The sequence below is a fragment of the Thermobia domestica genome, chromosome 17 (assembly GCF_964235325.1).
Source record: "Thermobia domestica chromosome 17, izTheDome1.hap1.1, whole genome shotgun sequence".
Classification (NCBI taxonomy): Eukaryota; Metazoa; Arthropoda; class Insecta; order Zygentoma; family Lepismatidae; genus Thermobia; species Thermobia domestica.
Genome location: NC_137470.1, coordinates 149,422,011 through 149,441,940, shown reverse-complemented (window position 1 = coordinate 149,441,940; position 19,930 = coordinate 149,422,011). Strand labels below are relative to the sequence as shown.

The 19,930-nt window shown below is 37.9% G+C and overlaps 1 long non-coding RNA gene across 2 annotated transcripts; it reads left to right on the top strand.

The window, feature by feature from the left end:
* Positions 1 to 540: 540 nt before the first annotated feature.
* Positions 541 to 19,724, top strand: LOC145673769 (uncharacterized). Of its 2 annotated transcripts, none has more exons than XR_014128798.1 (3): positions 541 to 1,100; positions 15,272 to 15,409; positions 19,636 to 19,724. It is a non-coding gene; the product is annotated as an uncharacterized LOC145673769 (long non-coding RNA). The 2 variants fall into 2 exon arrangements; XR_014128797.1 differs by lacking the exon at positions 541 to 1,100 and adding an exon at positions 5,894 to 6,721.
* Positions 19,725 to 19,930: the final 206 nt, after the last annotated feature.

The following is a 19,930-nucleotide window of genomic DNA, read 5'->3' as shown; positions in this document are numbered from 1 at the left end:
AAAATCTATATAAATCTCAATCTCAGGGGCGCAATTGCCCCTCCCTGCCCTCTCTAAATGACACCCCTGATGGGATTCCTCATGGCCAAGTAGTTAGAACTTCGCTGCCTATGCAGAACAGGTTTGATTCTCGATGGTAGGTACTGTGGTTTGAGAAATGAAATGAATTGAAATGAAATCTTTCAGTTTAACGTCCCATACTTATGTCCGCTAGGGTAAGGGAGACGATGATCAAAGTAAGTGAATGATGATGGAAGAATTGATGGAATGAGAATGTTGGAGGGAAAGGAGTACCCCGAGAAAATCCACGCACACGATGTTGCCCACCCCAAACTTACTTGGTCGAGGATCGAACAAGGGACCTCACGCCACAGAGACAAGGATCTACCACTGAGCCACCGTGCTCTCGAATGTGGTTTGAATGAAAGCTACGGATCTACGTCTAATATAGCCTAGTAGCCTCGGTGCTGTATCTTTGAAAATGAAATGAAATCTTTAAGTTTAACGTCCCACGGTTATGCCGGTTAGGCTAAAGGAGACGGTGATAATGAGAAATGAGTGAAATGGTGGAATGAAGAAAGTGGGAGGAAACGGGAGAACCCCGAGAAAACCCACGAGCACGGTGTTTGTCCACCACAAAGTCCACACGGCGCGAGCTGGGATCGAACCAGGGACCCCAAGCACCGGAGGTGAACGCTCTACCAATGAGACACCGCGCCGCCTGCTGTATCTTTCCATGTATATCTTGTGTACTAACAACCCAGTCCCACTACAGAAAAAATACGTGGGTATTGAAAGGTTTAAAAAACAACAGAGAAAACAAGTAATATATCAGTGTCTGCTATCAGTTGCTTGACGTAAAAAGCATTTTTTTTTTATTTCCATTGCCCAATAGTAAAATTGCCCGTAGGGGTTACTAACTGGTGGATCCTTTTCATTGGTAGCATTAGCGGGCGGGTTGTCATTATTTTTGTAATACCCAGAATTCAGTAGCATAGAAGCGACTTAGCTTCGTCTTGGCTTGACATTTGATGTGCAAAATTAGTATAAGAAGGAGAGTGGAAGCATTTTTGATCGTGGTCACTCACCTAGGATTTCAAGTAAGTTGGTTTTCCTGCACTAGAAGATCTACTATTTTACATTTCAATTAGTTTTGTTTTACTTTCACCTCAGTGCTGCGAGATTCCGTAAGCTCGTTTGTTTTTTATTTACGTAAATGTATGAAGGTATGTTTATAGAAGTAGCAGTTTGTGTAGACTACGTTAATCTTTCTTTTCTTTTCTTTTTTTTTTAAAGTTTAATGTCCCACGATTATGCACTGGGGCTGAGGGAGACTGATTATGAAATGAATGATTATGTTGGAATAACGAAAGTGGGAGGAAACGAGAGAACTCTGTGGAAAAAAGGGCCATGGTGTTTGTTCATCACAAAGCACTTGGGAACAGTGTAGACCTATTTATTCCGTTAAGCCCCAATAGCTCTTCAACTTTGACAGTAATTACGGGGAAGGTTCTAGAATGCTGGTGCGCATATATAAGTAAAGAGAGTTGGTACCCAGGATGGTTACTTTCTTCATCAAAGCTCAATATTCAATTCACATAGTAATGCCAAGTGAGCGATAGCGAGTCAAGATTACTTAGTAGTCAGGGTGATTATTTTATTACGATTGAGTGGTTCTATTAAAAAGGAAAAAAAAAAAAAAAACTGGCATAATTACGTATAAATATATTTTGGTTAGGTTTGCTTAATTTTCGTTCACTGGTAAGAGTGCACTTTGAGCAGAACAAGTGATTTTGGGTATCTTTTAGTTTCTCCCCCAATCCTGCAAATATAAGATCTCCAGTGTTACTTACTAAGGGAAATATAACTGAGCGAGTGACAGCAAGCGAACGGGGTTAGACACCCCGCAGGGCTCGGTTTAGTATTGGTTCCTATGAATGTTCTGTTTAAAGTGCATTTTTACCGGTTCACTTACATAGTAGGTCTGGACCGACGGAGTTTATGGTACTTAACCTTGGAACAAGGATTGAACAGGGAGTAATTCCTCACGTCAGAAGTGACCACACTACCACTGAGCCACCGTGGTCCGAGCTCTCATTTCATAACTTAAATATCATACAATATTGACTGTTGGATTAAGTCATTTGAAATCTTGGAGCATTTTGAAATTACTCAAAGGTGTATATAGGTTGCATAAAATATTTTTTCTTTACGTAAGTAATCGAAAAAAATGTCCTATGTTGGTTGAGGAACGTATCTTCACATAGAGTAGTATAACACGGTCATGTCCGTAGCTAGGATGTAAGCCAGGAGAGAGGGCTTGAGAACCCTTTTTGACCATCTTCAGGCCTTCTTGAAACTTTCAGCTTATTGGTATGTATATATGAAAGTAAAATGAGCTCAAATTAGCTTCCACAAAAAATTAACTCATTCCCTTGCCTTAGTAGTTTGAAATATTAGAAATTAGTAATATAATTTTGAATAGTTAGTGATATGCGATGGTTCTAGCTTATGACGAACTGGTTCCTTGAAATCTCTGGTTAGTTCATATTTGGTCTAGAAAACATAATTTTCAAAATTAAAACATGTTTTCATTGTTTTGGATACATAAATTTGGAATTTAGGTATACATTCCTCCCCTCCCATCTGCGTTAACTTGATATGGAGAGTTGGCGTGTTTGCTATTTGTATTTGTCTTGGCACTTGATTTGGTTACTAAACCATAGTTGAAAGCCATGGGTATGCACGCAAGCCGCCACGAGAGTCTGCAACGGACGTTAAAGCAAATGCCTGACATGGGTTCGAATGCCAGGCAGTTTAATTTCACCTTTCACAGTGAGACTATTGTAGGATTGGACTGGGTTCATATTCTGTGCTTGGTAAAAACGTAAAACAACTGAATTTTAACTTGGACAGATGCTATAGATGTTATGAGACAGAGCATGTTATATATTGATAAGTAATAGTAAAGATATAATGTGGTTACTAACAGCAACGTGAAGACCACATAGTAGTTGGTAACTGTATTTTCATTGTTTTACGAGTGGTGGTTCACGGTATGATAACCAGATTTGATCAATCAAGTACTTGTATTACATTTTATTACGTTACAAGCAGTGGCGGATCTAGCCCGGGGCCGGGGGCGCTAGGCCCCCCAGTTTTTTGAGTGACAGATATAATTTAAGGTATTATTAATATTTCTTTCAAAGTTTATAGTAAACTCATGATATACCTACCATAGTCTGGGTTCTGCCCCCCCCCCAGTTTTTACCTTCTAGATCAGACTCTGGTTACAAGCGGGACGTAAAACTGAAAGATGTTTTACTTTGTTTCCATGCGTTTTCTTTATAGCTGTGCCCAACCTGGGCTAATGCGCCTGCCTGCATTCCCTAATGTCACGAAGATAATTGGGTCTACTTCTTTAGTTGGTATAGTTTAAGGGCACCGTCATAAAAATCGTTCCGTGATATTGGTGTGTACCAGTGGCGTATTTACGATTTTGTTCGGGAGGGGCTTTGTTAACTTTCGGGGGGGGGCTTTGCCTGGAAATGTGAAAATTCTGCAAGATATTTCATTTACTTTACTAAGTAAGATTTTGGGGAGGGCTTAAGCCCGGAAGCCACCCCCCTAAATACGCCACTGGTGTGCACAGTTCACGATTTCAGATAAACTGCGTTAAATAGCATACTATATACCCTGTTGGCATTTAGAATAAGATTCCTTCTCAATTCTTTACACTAATTTGATTTCTACTATAAATTAAATATATTGTTACTTTGTATTTTAGTAGTCTTCCCCACTGGTCTAGTGATTTCCGTGTGGCCTTGCTAAACGTGGCCCCTCGTCCGATTCTCGGTGGGAGAGTGGAAACAAATTACTTCCATAAACGCGTTCACTTCTATTAATTGTCAGTCTCTTTTGGCCTAAGGTCGTAGCTGTGCGACATGAAAAAAGAAAAATAATTTTTAATTCCCTAGTTTTGGTTTTGTGTAGGTCTACTTGCTGGAGTTGAGACCTTCAACGGAACAGTAAGTTATAGAATTTATAACTAGTTTAATCAGTCGGAAATTATTCCGGTTCCTTGAGATTCATTCGGTTATTAGTGTTTCTTCATAGTATTGTTTCACTATTTCTAGAAGGAATTAGGTATTAACAAAGCAACTAATACGCAAAAACTCGCTATGCTAGGCTTTGATTCACTTGAATTATTTCTCCTATTCCGTTTGTGTTTTGATCCCCAGTTGCGCACATTCTAGTGTTTTGTTTTGAGGCCAGGCCCGTAAGTAGAGGGGGAGGCTAGTGGGCAACTGCCCCCTAAACTTTTCATGGCCCCTCCAGACCTCAATACAGAAAACACAATTTAGATATTTGTAAGAGAAGTTTTGATGACTTGCCCCCCTAATATATTCATGGTCCCTCTAAACATATGTGGCTGGTTTCGGGCCTGCTTGAGACTACGTTTACCCTGTTGTATCCAGGTGGGAAGTGCAGTAACTCGAAGGGTTCAAATGAAGCTTCTTACGAGAGGGTGACTTTTCTAGATATACAATCAAAGCTATTTATATCTCAGTGATGCAATACGAGGGTTGCACTGAAAGTTTCGGGAAAATGATAGAACGCAAGAACATGAAAGTGCATTTTTTTATTGCTTTTGAAAGTACTCCCTATGAATAGCAGTGCATTTTCATGCGATAGAACCAAATCTTGAAACAGGTATGCCACTCCGAGGTTGGTATCTGTGAAACCTGCAGTTTGTATGTCTCGATGGCTTCTTCTGGAGGTGCAAAAGCGCTTCCCACGCAACATGTTCTTTATTGTTGGGAACAAAAAGAAATCACTGGGAACTAAATCAGGGAAATAAGCCGGATGTCATGACTTCGCTTTCCTGGTCCAGAAAATCATTTGTGGCAGCTGCTGTGTGCGAGCTCGTATAGTCGTGTGCAGAATGATACGACGGTTGAACTGTTTGCTCACATTCAGTACTTCTGATAGACATATGGTTGTGTACCATTCTGCATTGACTGTTCTGCAATTCTCCAATGGTACAGTTGCAATATGACCTGATTTACCAAAAACTTATGCAATCGTTTGTTTGGAGGCACAGTGTGCATGAACAACTTTGATTGGTTTAGATTCTCGCGGAACACCCACACAGCAGATTGTCGTTTAGTTTCCGGTTCGTACGTATATATCCAAGTTTCATTACCTGCTCCAATGTTAAACACCGAATTAGATGATCCAGACTTGAACAGTTTCGTTATAACTTTGCACCACTTTACACGGGCGTCTTTTGTGCGCGACTTAAATTGTGTGGGATCCAACGAGTGCAAAGTTTTTTTACACGTAAATAATAGTGCAATATTATTTGTATTTGGCTCATTACAATGCCTAAGATTTCCTGAATTTCGCGATAAGTCACATGCCAATCAGTGTTCATAATTTCACGAACAGCAGCAACGTTTTTGGGCACAATGACTGTCGATGGACTACCTGCACAATCTCCATCAGTCAGGCTGAGCTGACCACACGTGAATTCCTGAAACCACCTGTAAATTGTCTGAGATGGGGCTTCATCAGGAAAAGTAAGTTATCTGATGAACACATTGTTGTTGTGTTAACCCTTGCCGAATATCGTAATAAATCATAATACGAAAATGCTCTCTCATCAGGTCAATTTTTGTTCACGATCACCTCACTTCAAACTAGTGCCCTGCAACGACAAAGATTGAGAGTTATAGAGTTATATACGGTTTATCTTTAGAGTGAACACTATTAAATTACTTGGAGAGGGGAAATCTTCCTCATCCTCCCGTTCATTCGAATCTTCTGGAAGCTCATGTGGTGCGTATTCCACGTTAAAGATCTAGAACCAAGTCTCAGATAGCCTCGGACCTGAATTGGATGCTAAACTTCGAACCAACCACGCTTGTGTAATGACTTGTGGTTTATTAATTGCGAAAGATTGGTAATGTAATGTAATTATAATGTACAATATATGTATTTTCTCTGTTAAATCATGGGTCGCGCTGGCTCAGTGGTAGAGCGCTCACCTCTGGTGCTTGGGGTCCCGGGTTCGATCCCAGCCCCCGCCAAGTGAACTTTGTGGTGGACAAACACCGTGTGCGTGGGTTTTCTCGGGGTTGTCCCGTTTCCTCACACTCTCTTCATTCCACCATTTCATACATTACTCATCATCACCGTCTCCTTTAGCCTAACCGGCATAACCGTGGGACGTAAAACTCAAAGATTTCATTTTCATTTTTGGATTTGGGAAGGAAGAAAACGGCCTGGGACCTATATGTTAGGTACCACTCCGGCATTTGCCTGCTGTGAATGAGGAAAAGCCAAGGAAACCTCATTCAGGATGGCTGGACTTAAAATCTTTTGATACTTTTTCGACCGAGTTCCCCCACCGGGATCGAACCCGGGACCGTTCGCACCGAAGGCGAGAGCGTTAGCGACTACGCTACGCGGGGCCACTAGTGTAGTTTAGAAAACTCATTTTTACTAGGATATTTGCAAGATTTTTTTTTCTTTTAGTTTAACGCCCCATGATTGTACATCAATGTAAGAGAGAAGGTGACGATGAGATACATGATAATGGTGGAATCAAGAAAATGTAAGGAAACTGGAAAGTCTTAAGAATAACCACACCTACAGTGTTCACCAAAAGCCTATTTGTCGGGAGCAGGAATCGAACCAGGGACCTACCGCGTCAGAGGTAAGCGCTCTCAGAGCTTTCTTTTGTTTAAAGAACTTGTTTACAATGAAATATATATATATATATTACGAAGATATTGACATATTTTACAGCCTCACTGAAATTTTTTTAAAAAAAAAAAGTAGTCAGGGAGAGCTTACTTGTCAGGTTTTTATTTTTTAATTTAATTTATTTATTTTTGCTTTGTTATGTTCCCTAGTTAATTAATGTTTGGGTTACTGAAAATTAAAAAAACCTTTTTAGTATTATTGTTATGTCATCACTTTGGAACCAAAACGTTAGATTTTTTTTATTGTGTTTTCATATAGGAAGTTGGTAAGGTTGTGCCTTAGCATTGGTTTGGTTTCTAGAACGTAATTGAAGGTCATGTTGAGTTGAGTCTTGGTGGGTTTGAGTTCGTGAAGTGTCAGGCACTGCTTGTGCCCCTGTCTTCTGTTTGTGATGTTTCCTGGCTTTGGGCTGTGACGTATTTATGTTGAGGAGTACCAACGCAGGCCGCGTGATATACAGGTAGCTACAACACAGCTTCAACAGTTACGAGTGCCAGGTCTTTGAATTTTAGCTTTCGTTACGGCGTGACTAATGCAGTATAGTACTAGGTTGAAATTCTATGGGTGGTAAAAACGGTATGGTAAGAAATACAACGTAATTGTTATTAGTTTAATTAGTGTTTCTTCATAGTATTGTTTCACTATTTCTAGAAGGAATTAAGTATTAACGAAGTAATGAATAAGCAAAAGCACACATTGATTGACGTTTACTATTTCTCATACTCCATTGAGAATGTTTTGATCCTCAGTTGCGCAAACATCCAGTGTGCGTTTATTTTCTTTCTTTTTTGGGGGGTTTACACTGCCTCACAGATGAGCTCACTCGTGGCTAAGTGGTTAGTGAACACGCCTTTGGCGTGGGACACCCGGGTTCGATTCCCGGCCGGGGGCCGCGGTGGCTCAGTGGTAGAGCGTTCACCTCTGGTGCTTGGGGTCCCGGATTCGATCCTAGCCCCGCCAAGTGAACCTTGTGGTGGACAAACACCGTGTGCGTGGGTTTTCTCGGGGTTCTCCCATTTCCTCCCACTTACTTCATTCCACAATTTAATTCATTGCTCATCATCAGCGTCTCCCTTAGCCTAACCGGCATAACTGTGGGACGTAAAACTCAAAGGTTTCATTTCATTTTTTCTTAATCTCTTGCACCGACCGACCGATCTCGATCAAATTTCCAACGTAGATGCGGTTCTGGCCTGGGAGTGTTTTTAGCTATTTACTTTGACAGTAGAACTTCGGGGAGGGGGAGGAGGGGGACAGAAAAAATAAATGACTTAATTTACTTTGAAGTGTAAAAGTGCGAGCGTTTTCTTCTCTCTCTCTCTCTCTCTCTCTGTCTCTCTCTCTCTCTCTCTTCACTCCTCCAGTCTCCTCTCACTTTTAGGGCCGCGGTGGCTCAGTGGTAGAGCGTTCACCTCTGGTGCTTGGGGTCCCGGATTCGATCCTAGCCCCGCCAAGTGAACCTTGTGGTGGACAAACACCGTGTGCGTGGGTTTTCTCGGGGTTCTCCCATTTCCTCCCACTTACTTCATTCCACCATTTCATTCATTTCTCATAATCACCGTCTCCTTTAGCCTAACCGGCATAACCGTGGGACGTAAAACTCAAAGATTTCATTTCATTTTTTCCTCTCACTTTGATTTCATGATTTCGCACTCTGATGAAAAGTATTAAATACCGCCAGGAAAAGTACTAATATATAACCTCTCTTTTAGGCGCCCCTCCAACCACGCGCCCGGGACACGTGCTTTGCTTGCTCGCCCATAGCTGCGGCTCTGTGAGCTACATAAGTAACATACAATGCTTACGTAATACTTTGGGTAATAAGTACTATTAAGAAAGGAAGAATTGCATTTTTTTAACTTTGGGAAAGAAGCTACTATGGGATTAAAGATAAGGTAGGAAAGGCAACACATTCCAGTCTATGCTTTCACCCAGCAGACATATTGTTTGGAACCAAAAAAAAATGTGACTTTTGGAATCTTGTACTTAGGTTCACAGCGCAAGCGACGAAATAACTTGAATCATCCATTGTAGCTCTCCCCGCAACCAGTTTCTAAAATGTTGGCAATAAGTTTGCGAAACGAGAGGTGACGACTCCAATTTTGGGTGAAAAGTCGCTATAAGAAATAATCGAGAAATTCATTGTCTATAAGCATTGTAAAAGTTGTAGATGTAAACTAAACAATATGTTCTACTCACTGGCGCAAATCCCGGGGGGGGGATGACGGATACATGTCCCCTCCAATCTTGGAACTGAGGGGGACTTCTCCCAAATAATCCGATTTGAAATGTGTTTTTTGGGAGAAATTTGATGATTTTTGTCCGATTGCTACAAAGGAACGTGAGACAAAATAGATGTCCCCCAGAATAAGCCTCAAATCTGCAGCCTCCTAACGCTAAAGACAACTCTGATCCTCCACAACATTGTTTTTCAACTTCATAAGTATTTTGGACATCGCCAAAAAAAGTATGGTAACGGTCTTACCCTCTCCCCCCCCCCCCCCAATGTTGAAGACAGATTTGCGCCGCTGGTTCTATTCACATCTTTGTAAACAGAGCGCAACCAATCCTTTAATTCAGGGATCATTTCAGGTTGTTTCGGGTACTTTTGTTCATGTTGTGGTCAAAATAGTTCCGAAATAATTAACACTACAGTACTTACGTTAAGCAATTTTTTGTAAAAGAAAACGTGCAGAATAATTAAAAGACCCCAGAGGACAAATATAACAAACACCTTCTTCGCCTTTATTCACGCATCTATAGCTAATCTTGTTGCTATCGGTAATGATGTATTACGTGTGTTTCTCAACGGAAACTCTGCGAACTAAAGGACATCAAGTTTGTAGTTATTCTTCGTTAGAGGGCAAGGGTAACATAACAATGCAGGATTGTGGAGTAGTGAGTACGCTGTACAGGGCCGGCGCTAGCAGTTTTGCCGCCCTGGGCGGTACTTTCAAATGCCGCCCCTTTAATCCACAAACCTTATTTTGACAGAAGACATTCAGATATTAAGAAAAAGTAAGATACCATATTTAAAAACATGTATGAAAAGGAAAAGTAAACAAAAAATTGAACTGCCTCTCTCGAATGCTTTAATATTTAAACGACTCCATACATGACACAATATTCAGTATGCTCGATTTTGCTGTACGTGATATACAGCAGGGCATACAGTTTTTTTTTAATGTATGCTTTAGTTCGACTAAGAATTTTAATTTTTAAGCTTATTTTATATCAAAAGGTGTTTCCAATAGAGTATGGAGCAAAAAGATAATATAGTGAGTCAAATATTACGGCAAAAGTAAGTAATTAGCTTAAGACTTATAATGTACTAAAACACAATAGAAATACACAATTTAACATAGTTTAATTGAAAAAACTTTTCTTGTTTTGGTATGAGCAAATTCCTTTATCACATTCGCGTAGTCCAATGTTTCAGCCAATTGATGTTCCATTGATATCATCACTAGAGCACTTAAACGTGTTTGAGATATGGAAGAATGTAGATAGTTTTTAATAAGCTTAGAGTAAGTTTCGAAAAATTTCTTTCTCAACTTGCCACGGTTACTGTAAGATAAACCAAATCATAACTGCAACACTGACATAGGGAGCAAAGTCATATTTCTTGATTAATTTTAGTCTCTTTTGATGAACTTTTAGGCTTAATTATAGCGGTTAATAGTTTCAGTTCGTCTTTCAAATCACGGGTTAATATCTTTCGATTCTTCGCGTATTAAAATGCAGGCACTTTTCAGACAAAAGTTCAGGTGGCATATCGTTCAGATTATTTATATCGTAAAGAAAATCGAAATACTCGCTGTGATGTTTAAATTGCCCAAACCTTTCTCTTAAATCTAACACAATCACGTCTAGAAGTTTGTAATAAAAATCGATCTTGTATCTTGTTTGTGGATCTTCAATAGCTTCATCTTCTGCCTTCTATTGAAACTGTCTCTTCTTTCGACTTCGAGCGTGCACTGTATTGCCTATCCATGGATCATCCATATCTAATGCTGATGCCAACTCCATCGCATCAATTAAGCAAGGTTGAAACTTTGCATCGTTTCTGCTCCTCTGAAAGTTCTCAGATTTGTTTTAAAGAAACCCTACTGGATCAAACATACTTTTGTTTACTATGTTTATGTGGAGTGAAAAGTCATACCACATAACGAGTGAGTAAAGAAAGTAAAGCCACGCAGGTGGTTTGCTATACACAGAACATCATGGGCGATCATTCTATTATATTGTCGTTACTTATTTGAAGTAAGGTATCATAAGCCTCTATTTGATATCTAAGTGAAGTCAGAGCATCAACTCGACTCTCCCATCTTGTGGTGCTGAATGGTTTTAAAGTGAGGCTGCTAATAGGTTCCTTTAGTATGGCCCAACGTTGAACTGACGCAGAAAAGAAGTCAGAAACTTTTTTTTAACTATACAAAAAAAAAAAAAAAAAAAAAATGAAACGGTGGACTTGAGATGTTGTGGCTACATCGTTAACGATAAAGTTTAGTAATGAAACATGTAAATCTTGAATTTATTTTTTCTTTTCATATTGGAACTATTGTCATATCTTTGGCCCTTCATATCTTCGATAGAAGTTCATTTCTTTTAGCCGTTTAATTATTACTTCTGTCAGTTCTAGCTAGACCAGTGATGTCTTTTACTGGTACGAAACCAAGAAAGTGTTCGCAAATTTTTGTAAGCCATTCTCCATTATTGTATGTGATTTGTACAAAACGAACGATCCTTTGTACCAGAAATATCTGGTGTACAGTCTAGCACTATAGTATAATATGTTGCAGCTCTCAACAAAAACAGTATTTTACTTTCAATTTACTCACTAAGAATAGGAATTTAAAAAATTTTGGACATCTTTTCCTCAGTAATGGTCGCATTTATTTTGCCCTCCCATGGTTCTTTTAATGTGTTCGGCCATGATTTGTATTGCTTAAATATAAAAACAATTATATATATATTTATATATATTGTTGATAAGACATGATAATGAACAATTTGTAAATTGGTTAAAAACTCGCTGCTAAAACCTAAATGTCTCTAGGTGCTGTAGGCTAGAACCGCCTGTCTCAAGTGGGAGTGTACCTTTTGCGTACTTGGAGTGGAGCGTTAGAATATTGCTGAATAGAAAAAAAATATAAAAGACACTTGACAATCTTATCCGCTCTAGCTGAAAATCTTATCTACGCTGCTGCAAGGGAAATCTTGAACGAGATACCTGTGGCTAGTAGTTTGATAATTGAAAATGAGGGGGAATGCTTTGAATTTCCTGAATCTGAGTGAAGTAAGTTTAAATTACATTCTCAGGGAACACAATTTTATTTTTCCATGTGGGCCTATTACGAAGCATTATATTTTAATAATATTCTTTTCTTTTTCAAATTTTGCCGCCCACTAGACGTGCCGCCCTGGGCGGTGGCACGGCTCGATTCCCCCTCGCGCCGGCCCTGACGCTGTATTTTCAAACTCTTCATCACTTGCGCTGATTAAAACAAACAAACAGAAAAAACTGTTTTGAACTAATAATGCTTCTCTACAGATGAACATTTTGTTTGCAGCAAAAAGTCGCTAAATGTGTAAGTAGGTAAATCGTCATTTAAAAATCACCCAAAAAAGTCTCCAATCGGAATTTTTTTTTGTCGCTATCGTAGGGCGACCATACGTCCCGTTTTGACCGAGACAGTCCCGTTTTAGGGGCGTGTCGCGGCCGTTCCGTCAGTAGATGGAAAAAAGTAGTATTCGTCCCGTTTTATGTAAATGAAAGAAGTAAATAACAAACCCAATACCTTTACTCCTTTTAAAAGTATAAATAATAACAAAGCGGCAAAAATTGAACTGAAATTCCCTATATTAAACATACTCTATAGTTCGCAGTACTGCTCGAAAGGCAGCAGAGGTTTTAGCAGTTGGTTGTGTGTCGAACAAATTTCAACGTGTCTTTCCTTTTTGATAAGTACCCGCTCTGTAACAAAGAGAGAGAGGAGGAAATCTGATATCAAGGCACTGATAAGAACAAAGGTAGATCTAAAAGTCTAGGGTTGCAAGAACCTGTCCCGTTTTTAACTGAAAATTTTATGGTCAACCTACGCTATCGTTGAGGTCGAATTCCCCTTATTTAGCGACTTTACCCAAAATTTGCAACATTGACCCCCACCGAACAACACCCCGTTATCTTTAGCCTAGCCAGTATAATAGTGGGACGTAAAACTTAAAGATTTCATTTCGAACAACACTCCCAGAAAGATTTCATTTCGAACAACACTCCCAGAAACCTATTGTTATACCATTCCCAAAACACCCTTTTGTACAGTTCTCCCTATTCGAAAAAAATTGTAAATAGCAGTGTTCATAGATAAATATGGAACTCAATTTTCCTGAATTTTCCAGGTTTTCCAGGTATTAATTTTGCAATTTCCAGGTCTAGTGGAAGAAACTAATAGTACGAGAACACATAAATTTTAAGAATACTATATTTATATATTTGAGAATGGCCACCCTTCTCCCCAATGAACGATTGCAATTAAATATTGAGTCACAAGAAAATAAATAATTAAAATAAAATTTAAGTTGAAAAATATTAAGTTGAGAAGCCTACTAAGGGAATTATATAATACTTTTGTTCCATACTTGAATACATTCAAAATATACAAAAAATATTGGCTTGGGGAAGAAAAAAGGGCCCGCGAGATTTTAACTGATTCTTGTAGTACTTGACGACAGAAATAGATTACTGAAAGAATTTTCAAAATCGGCACAGGCAAACATGAAGAAAATCGCATTTTCAGGTAGCGGTTCAAATGGGAAGAAAAAAGGACCGCGAGGTTTTAACTGATTCTTGTAGTACTCGACGAGAGAAATCGATTAGTGAAGGAATGTTCAAAATCGGCGCAGGCAAGCATGAAGAAAATCGCATTTTCATGTACCGGTTCAAAATGGGGAAGAAAAAAGGGCCCGCGAGATTTTAACTGATTCTTGAAGTACTCGACGACAGAAATAGATTACTGAAAGAATTTTCAAAATCGGCACAGGCAAACATGAAGAAAATCGCATTTTCAGGTACCGGTTCAAAATGAGAAGAAAAAAGGACCGCGAGATTTTAACTGATTCTTGTAGTACTCGACGAGAGAAATCGATTAGTGAAGGAATGTTCAAAATCGGCGCAGGCAAGCATGAAGAAAATCGCATTTTCAGGTACCGGTTCAAAATGGGAAGAAAAAAGGGCCCGCGAGATTTTAACTGATTCTTGTAGTACTCGACGGGAGAAATCGATTAGTGAAGGAATTTTCAAAATCGGCGCAGGCAAACATGGAGTAAATGGCATTTTCATGTACCGGTTCAAAATGGGGAAGGAACAAGGTCCCGCGAGTTTGAACCGCTACGATGTATGTTCACGAATGTGCCCGTCTTCTCAAATTTAGTTAATTACTGTGACACTGAAACATGTGACACAGAGTCATATTGTGGATGACTCTGCAATCGGCAACCACTGCACATATACTCCTCCTGCCCCACAGTTTGATTATTTCGATCCATTCCTCACGTGCTAACGGCATGGTTCAACATCTGCAAGAAAGAGGTAAATGTAACGTTCAATTGGCAATAGCTTTTCACCAAATTAAGCATGGAATCTGATTGCATGAAATCTGATTGCATATTTGACATACTGAGAAAATTCTAGCCCGTGGCCATATGTATCACATATCCCACCAGTTCATAAAAATTTTGAACACAAAATTACGGTCGTCCGTGTGACGTACTCCCAAAAGGCCTAATGTGTATCACCCACCTCACATTCAATGAAACCACATCCGTGTAGAATTTAGAAAGGAACTTCTTATGATGTATACAGGATGTCTCAAACGTTCCCTGACATAGGTTCCCTGACGACAAAATGTAAGAGGAAAAACATCTCGAAATATGACGTTTACAATCTAAAGTGAACACTTTTTTAAAAAATCGGACAAGATGAATGTGCTGTATACTCTTTATGCACCCAATTTTAAATGAAAATTCAACGTTGTCATTTACCTGGACCCACGACATAAGTGAATGAAGTTACTGTTTGAAACGGGGGCTGGCCATCGACATGTTAGCGTAAAAGACAGTAACTTCACTCACTTCTGTTGTGTATCCAGGTAAATGGCAACGTTGCATTTTCATTTCACATTGGGCGCATAGAGAGTGTACAGCGCAAACGGGCCATCCGATTTTAAAAATTCCTTCACTTTAGATTGAAAACATCATAATTGGATATGCTTTTCCCTCCTACATTCTGTTGTAACTCTGATAATAACAGTTACCCTATGTCAGGGGACTTTTGAGACACCCTGTATACCTTATTTAATGTATGTTTGATGTCACTATAACTGTAGTATAATTTAGTTTGTTTAAATTTACAATTTAATACAAGTAGATTCGGATTTACATGCGTAGGATTTTGTATGCATCTAACTAATGAATTCTTTTATATTTATGCTTAACTTAGTGACTTGGCTTTGGACTGCAACTGATTATTGTAACCCATTATTGCTTGAGAAGAAACAAGATATCCGAATCTTCATTTGGAGAAATCAAAGTCTATTGGAAAGCTGGGGATTACAATCATTAATTTCTACATTTCAAGGTGCGTAGTAAATTATATATTGTGTTTATTGTTAAATTACTATTATTGGGTTTAGAATCAATGAAGCACTTCATGATATTTTATGGGGATCAAGATGGGTGCCGGATAGATAAGTATTTGAGCGTCAGGCTCTTATTTCTTTTCAATTTAATATTTAATCAATGATTATTTTTCTCCCTCATTATTCCACCAAATCGTATTCCAAGATCATATATCCATTTTTGTTCGATATATCCATATTTTTTAACATTATCTCTTTCATATTTCTATATTTTCGATTTTTGATATTGTTTATATTTCGATATTGCTGTATTTTTCGATATTTCTTTGGTGGACTTTGTGGTGGACAAACACCTTGCTCGTGGGTTTTCTCGGGGTTCTCCCGTTTATTCCCACTTTCTTCATTCCACCATTTCATTCATTTCTCATTATCACCGTCTCCTTATCCTAACCGGCATAACCGTGGGACGTTAAACTTAGATTTCATTTTTTATTAATCTCAGCATTTTATAGTGTATTCTTAAGCTTAAGGTGATGTATAATTAAATTTTGAATTCAGTTAACTTATTTTGTTTCTCAGATTGTTTTTAAAATGTATGTACAAACGTTGATGTTCATTCTCGAGAGTTTAAAGTGACGTACAGTTATTAAACACTAGCAGCGTTCACCCCGCTTCGCTGCGGTCACCCCGGAACGCAATAAACTTTGTTACTTAGATAATTTTTACTTTTTCGCTTTCAAGTGATATGATAAAAACCATAGAAGATTGCAGTAAATCTTAACATTATATCGCCTGTCATTTATGTTAACCCGCCCCGCTTCGCTGCGGTCATCCCGGTGCTGGCATATTGTAAAAGTGTCTGTAAAAATAAGCAAATCAATTAAAAAATTTTAAACAGAAGATTCAAGCTATTTTCCGCTGTATATCGCCTGTCATTTATGTTAACCCGCCGAGTGACACGGTCATGCGGGTTGCATATAAATACGTTTATTTTTACCTATGATGAACTAATAACAAAGGATTTGTACGTTATGGACACTTGAATGGTCAATTATCTCAAGACACTGGTAATTAAAAATTAAAGTGATATGATAAAAACCATCTAGGGTCCAAATCCTAATAACCCCCCAAAAATGAAAGAAATTGGTTCAGCCGTATTAGCGTGATGAGCGGACAAAATTTTGTACGTTCTCTTTTATATATATAGATAGTATTTAATATTGTACTCAACGTGGAAGTGATATACAGTTAACTTTTGAATTTAGTTAACATTTTTCTTTCTGAAATTGCTTTAAAAAGTATGTAAAAACGTTTTTATTTTCTTTCTTGAGTGCTAAAAGTGATGCAAAGTTATTAAGCTTACTACGTTATATTGTATTCTCAACCCTAAACTGATACACAGTGCGTTTTTGAATAAATTGTCAAGTTATTTGAGTGATGAACACTGGTAGAAAATCCTGACTACTACTGGAACATTGTGATTTTAAGGTGACGACTACTGGTGCAAGGATTTTAAAATATTGTTTTTCCTTCAAGGGCTACTCCTTTTTGAATTCTGACTACATGGTCACTATAGGAAGGATCAGTGAGTCTTTCCAACTATGGTACAGCTCCGACAGATTCACGATGCTCAGAGAAGAGACAAAATAGTATGTTTTCAAACTTAAAGTGAGAACCACTGGCGTTTTTACCTTGCTATGCAAAAGTGAGTAAGTACTCCAATGGGGTTCCAATGCGGTACCTAATTTCTGCATTTTAGATATATGGAAATACATGTCTCTAAAATGTAAAGAACTGATTTTTTGGGGGGGGAATAAACTATAGGTATGTGGGGCTTGCATACTTGACGCTACAATTCGGAAATTGAATTAAAATATGACTAACGGCTATCAAGATGTTGTCAAATAAAGAGAGGACCAATACAGGTATGGGATTTTCGTGTTAGATGCTAAAATTTCCGAAATCGGTCATGGAAAGTTAATAAACACCAGTAGCAATTTCATCTTAAAGTAATTAGATATCTTCATGGGGTGTTAGAACATCATGGAGTCTACCAAAATTAAATTTTAAAAGCTTTTGAAAATATAATCTGACATTTGTAAACAGTATTTGAAATATGTATTTACCCAAAATTTCCAGCTAGTACATCTAACATCTGGAGAAACACTGTGAAATAAAAGCTTGAAATTTCGGAAACAATTATTGGTCGCAACAAAATTAAATAAGATGGTACTTCTATGGGTTAAATCAGTACCTCAGTACAATTTCGATCGAAAGATTAGTTCAGTCCTAGGTTTTCTTCAGGCAATTCCAAGGGTTCATCGAGCTGTGCAAAAGAATGAAAATTCGCTGTCAATATCTAAGATAGTAACTAAGATATAAGGAATTATATATTTTATGACGTAAAAATAGATATCTTTATGGATTTGTACTTTTGGGTCTTTCCTATAAGAAAAAAATTCAGAAAACTACTGTATATACCTTAATAGACAATTCAGTGGGCGGGGACACAGTAGCTTAGTGGTAGGGTATTTAACTAATCTTTTTTTTTTTTTTTTTTTTTGCAGAAACTATTGGAGTATTCACTTAACCCATAGAAATACGATCATACTTAACTCCCTATTTAATTTTAAAATTAAATAAAAGGAAATATTTCAGTGTAGCGACCCACGATTATGCATTTTAGTCTCAGGGAGATTATGATTAAAGCAAGTGAATGTTGTTGACAGAATTGATGGAATGCAAAGGTGGGAGGAAAGAGAGTACCCCGAGAAAACCCACGAATACGATATCCACTACAAACTGACTTGGCCGTGGATCGAACCAAGAACCCAATACACCAGAGGTAAGCACTCTACCACTAAGCCACTGTGCCCCGCCCATTTAATTGTCTATTAAGGTATATACGGTTGTTTTCTGAAATTTCTTCTTCTTACAGCAAATACTCAAAAGTACAAATCCATGTGGGTCTCTATTTTTACGACGTCATAAAATACATAATTCCTTATATCTCGCTTGCTATATTAGATATTGACAAAAAATGTTCACTTTATTTCAGAGCCCGATGAACGCTTGGAATTGTCCAAAGAAAATTTAGAGCTGAATTAATCTTTCGATCGAAATTGTACTGACGAGTCTGAGGTACTCACTTAACCCATATAAGTACCATCTTATTTAACTTTTGTTAGGATTAATAATTGTTTTCTGAAATTTCAAGATGGTGTATGGTGTCTCTCTAGCTGCTAGATGTACTAGCTGGAAGTTTTAGGTAAATACATATTTCTAATACGGTACTCTTTACAAATGTCAAAATATATTTTCCAAAACTTTTAAAATTTAATCTTGGTAGACCCCGTGATGTTCTTAAACTCCATGGAAATACCTAATTATTTTAAGATGAAATTGATACTGATGCTTATTAACTTTCCATGACCGGTTTCGGAAATTTTACCACCTAACACGAAAACCCCATAACTGTATGGATCCTCTCTTTATTTGACAATATCTTGATAGTCATATTTTAATTAATTTTCTAAATTGTACTGTCTAATATGCAAGCTCCACGTACCTATGGTGTCGCTTTTTATTTCATCATATTTCGGTAACTGTTAGGCGTACCGACTTGCGGTTTCGGTAAACACACACCTCTAACGTTATTTAAAACGTTATTAAGACATATTTTAGAATATTTAGAAATGAGTTCTGCGAATATCATGACACCCGAAAACCCCCATCAGGGCGTGTGTGTAGTGTATTTAATTGAAACTACTTTTGAGGTTGTTGTAAGCCCTCGTAATTACGTTTCCAAAACTGCACCACCTAGTACGCAAACCCCACACTTCTATGGTGTCGCTCTTTATTTTCCCATATCTCAATATCCCTAAGGCTTACCGAGTTGAGGTTTTCGGTAAACAAATGTCAGTTCCCTACATTTTAGAGACATACATTTCCACATATCTAAAAAATACAGACATTAGATACCCCATGGTACCTCGAACACCATTGGGGTACCCACTTACTTTTGAATAGTAATACATTTTGAGTTGTTGTTCAGCATCAATAAACACTTCATAATTTTTCTACGTGCAACCCAAAAGTCCATACCTGACGGAACAGATTTTGTCCATTTAATCTCAAAAATGTTAAGATACTTTGTATTGTTAAGTACAACCAAGTTAAGCACACTGAATTTAATATTTTAAATATTTTCTGATTTTTGTTTCAGGTATTTCGTGCATCAAAACAAAACCAGGATTCTGCTTGGAAGACGGTGAAAAGAAGCAGTGTAGGTTGTGGCTAAAAGTACGTTCTTTCCGAAGACAGACCCAATTGTATTTACATTCTTTTGTACGAATATATAACCCTAATAAAAATACTGTACTACAAATTATTATTTCTTTCTTCCATAAATTAGAATAAAATATTATCTCTGTTTAAAGAAAATGTTAGTGTTAAGTCATTTCAACTCTTTTTCTCTGTAATAAGAATATTATCCCTCGCAATATTTTTTATCTTTGTGC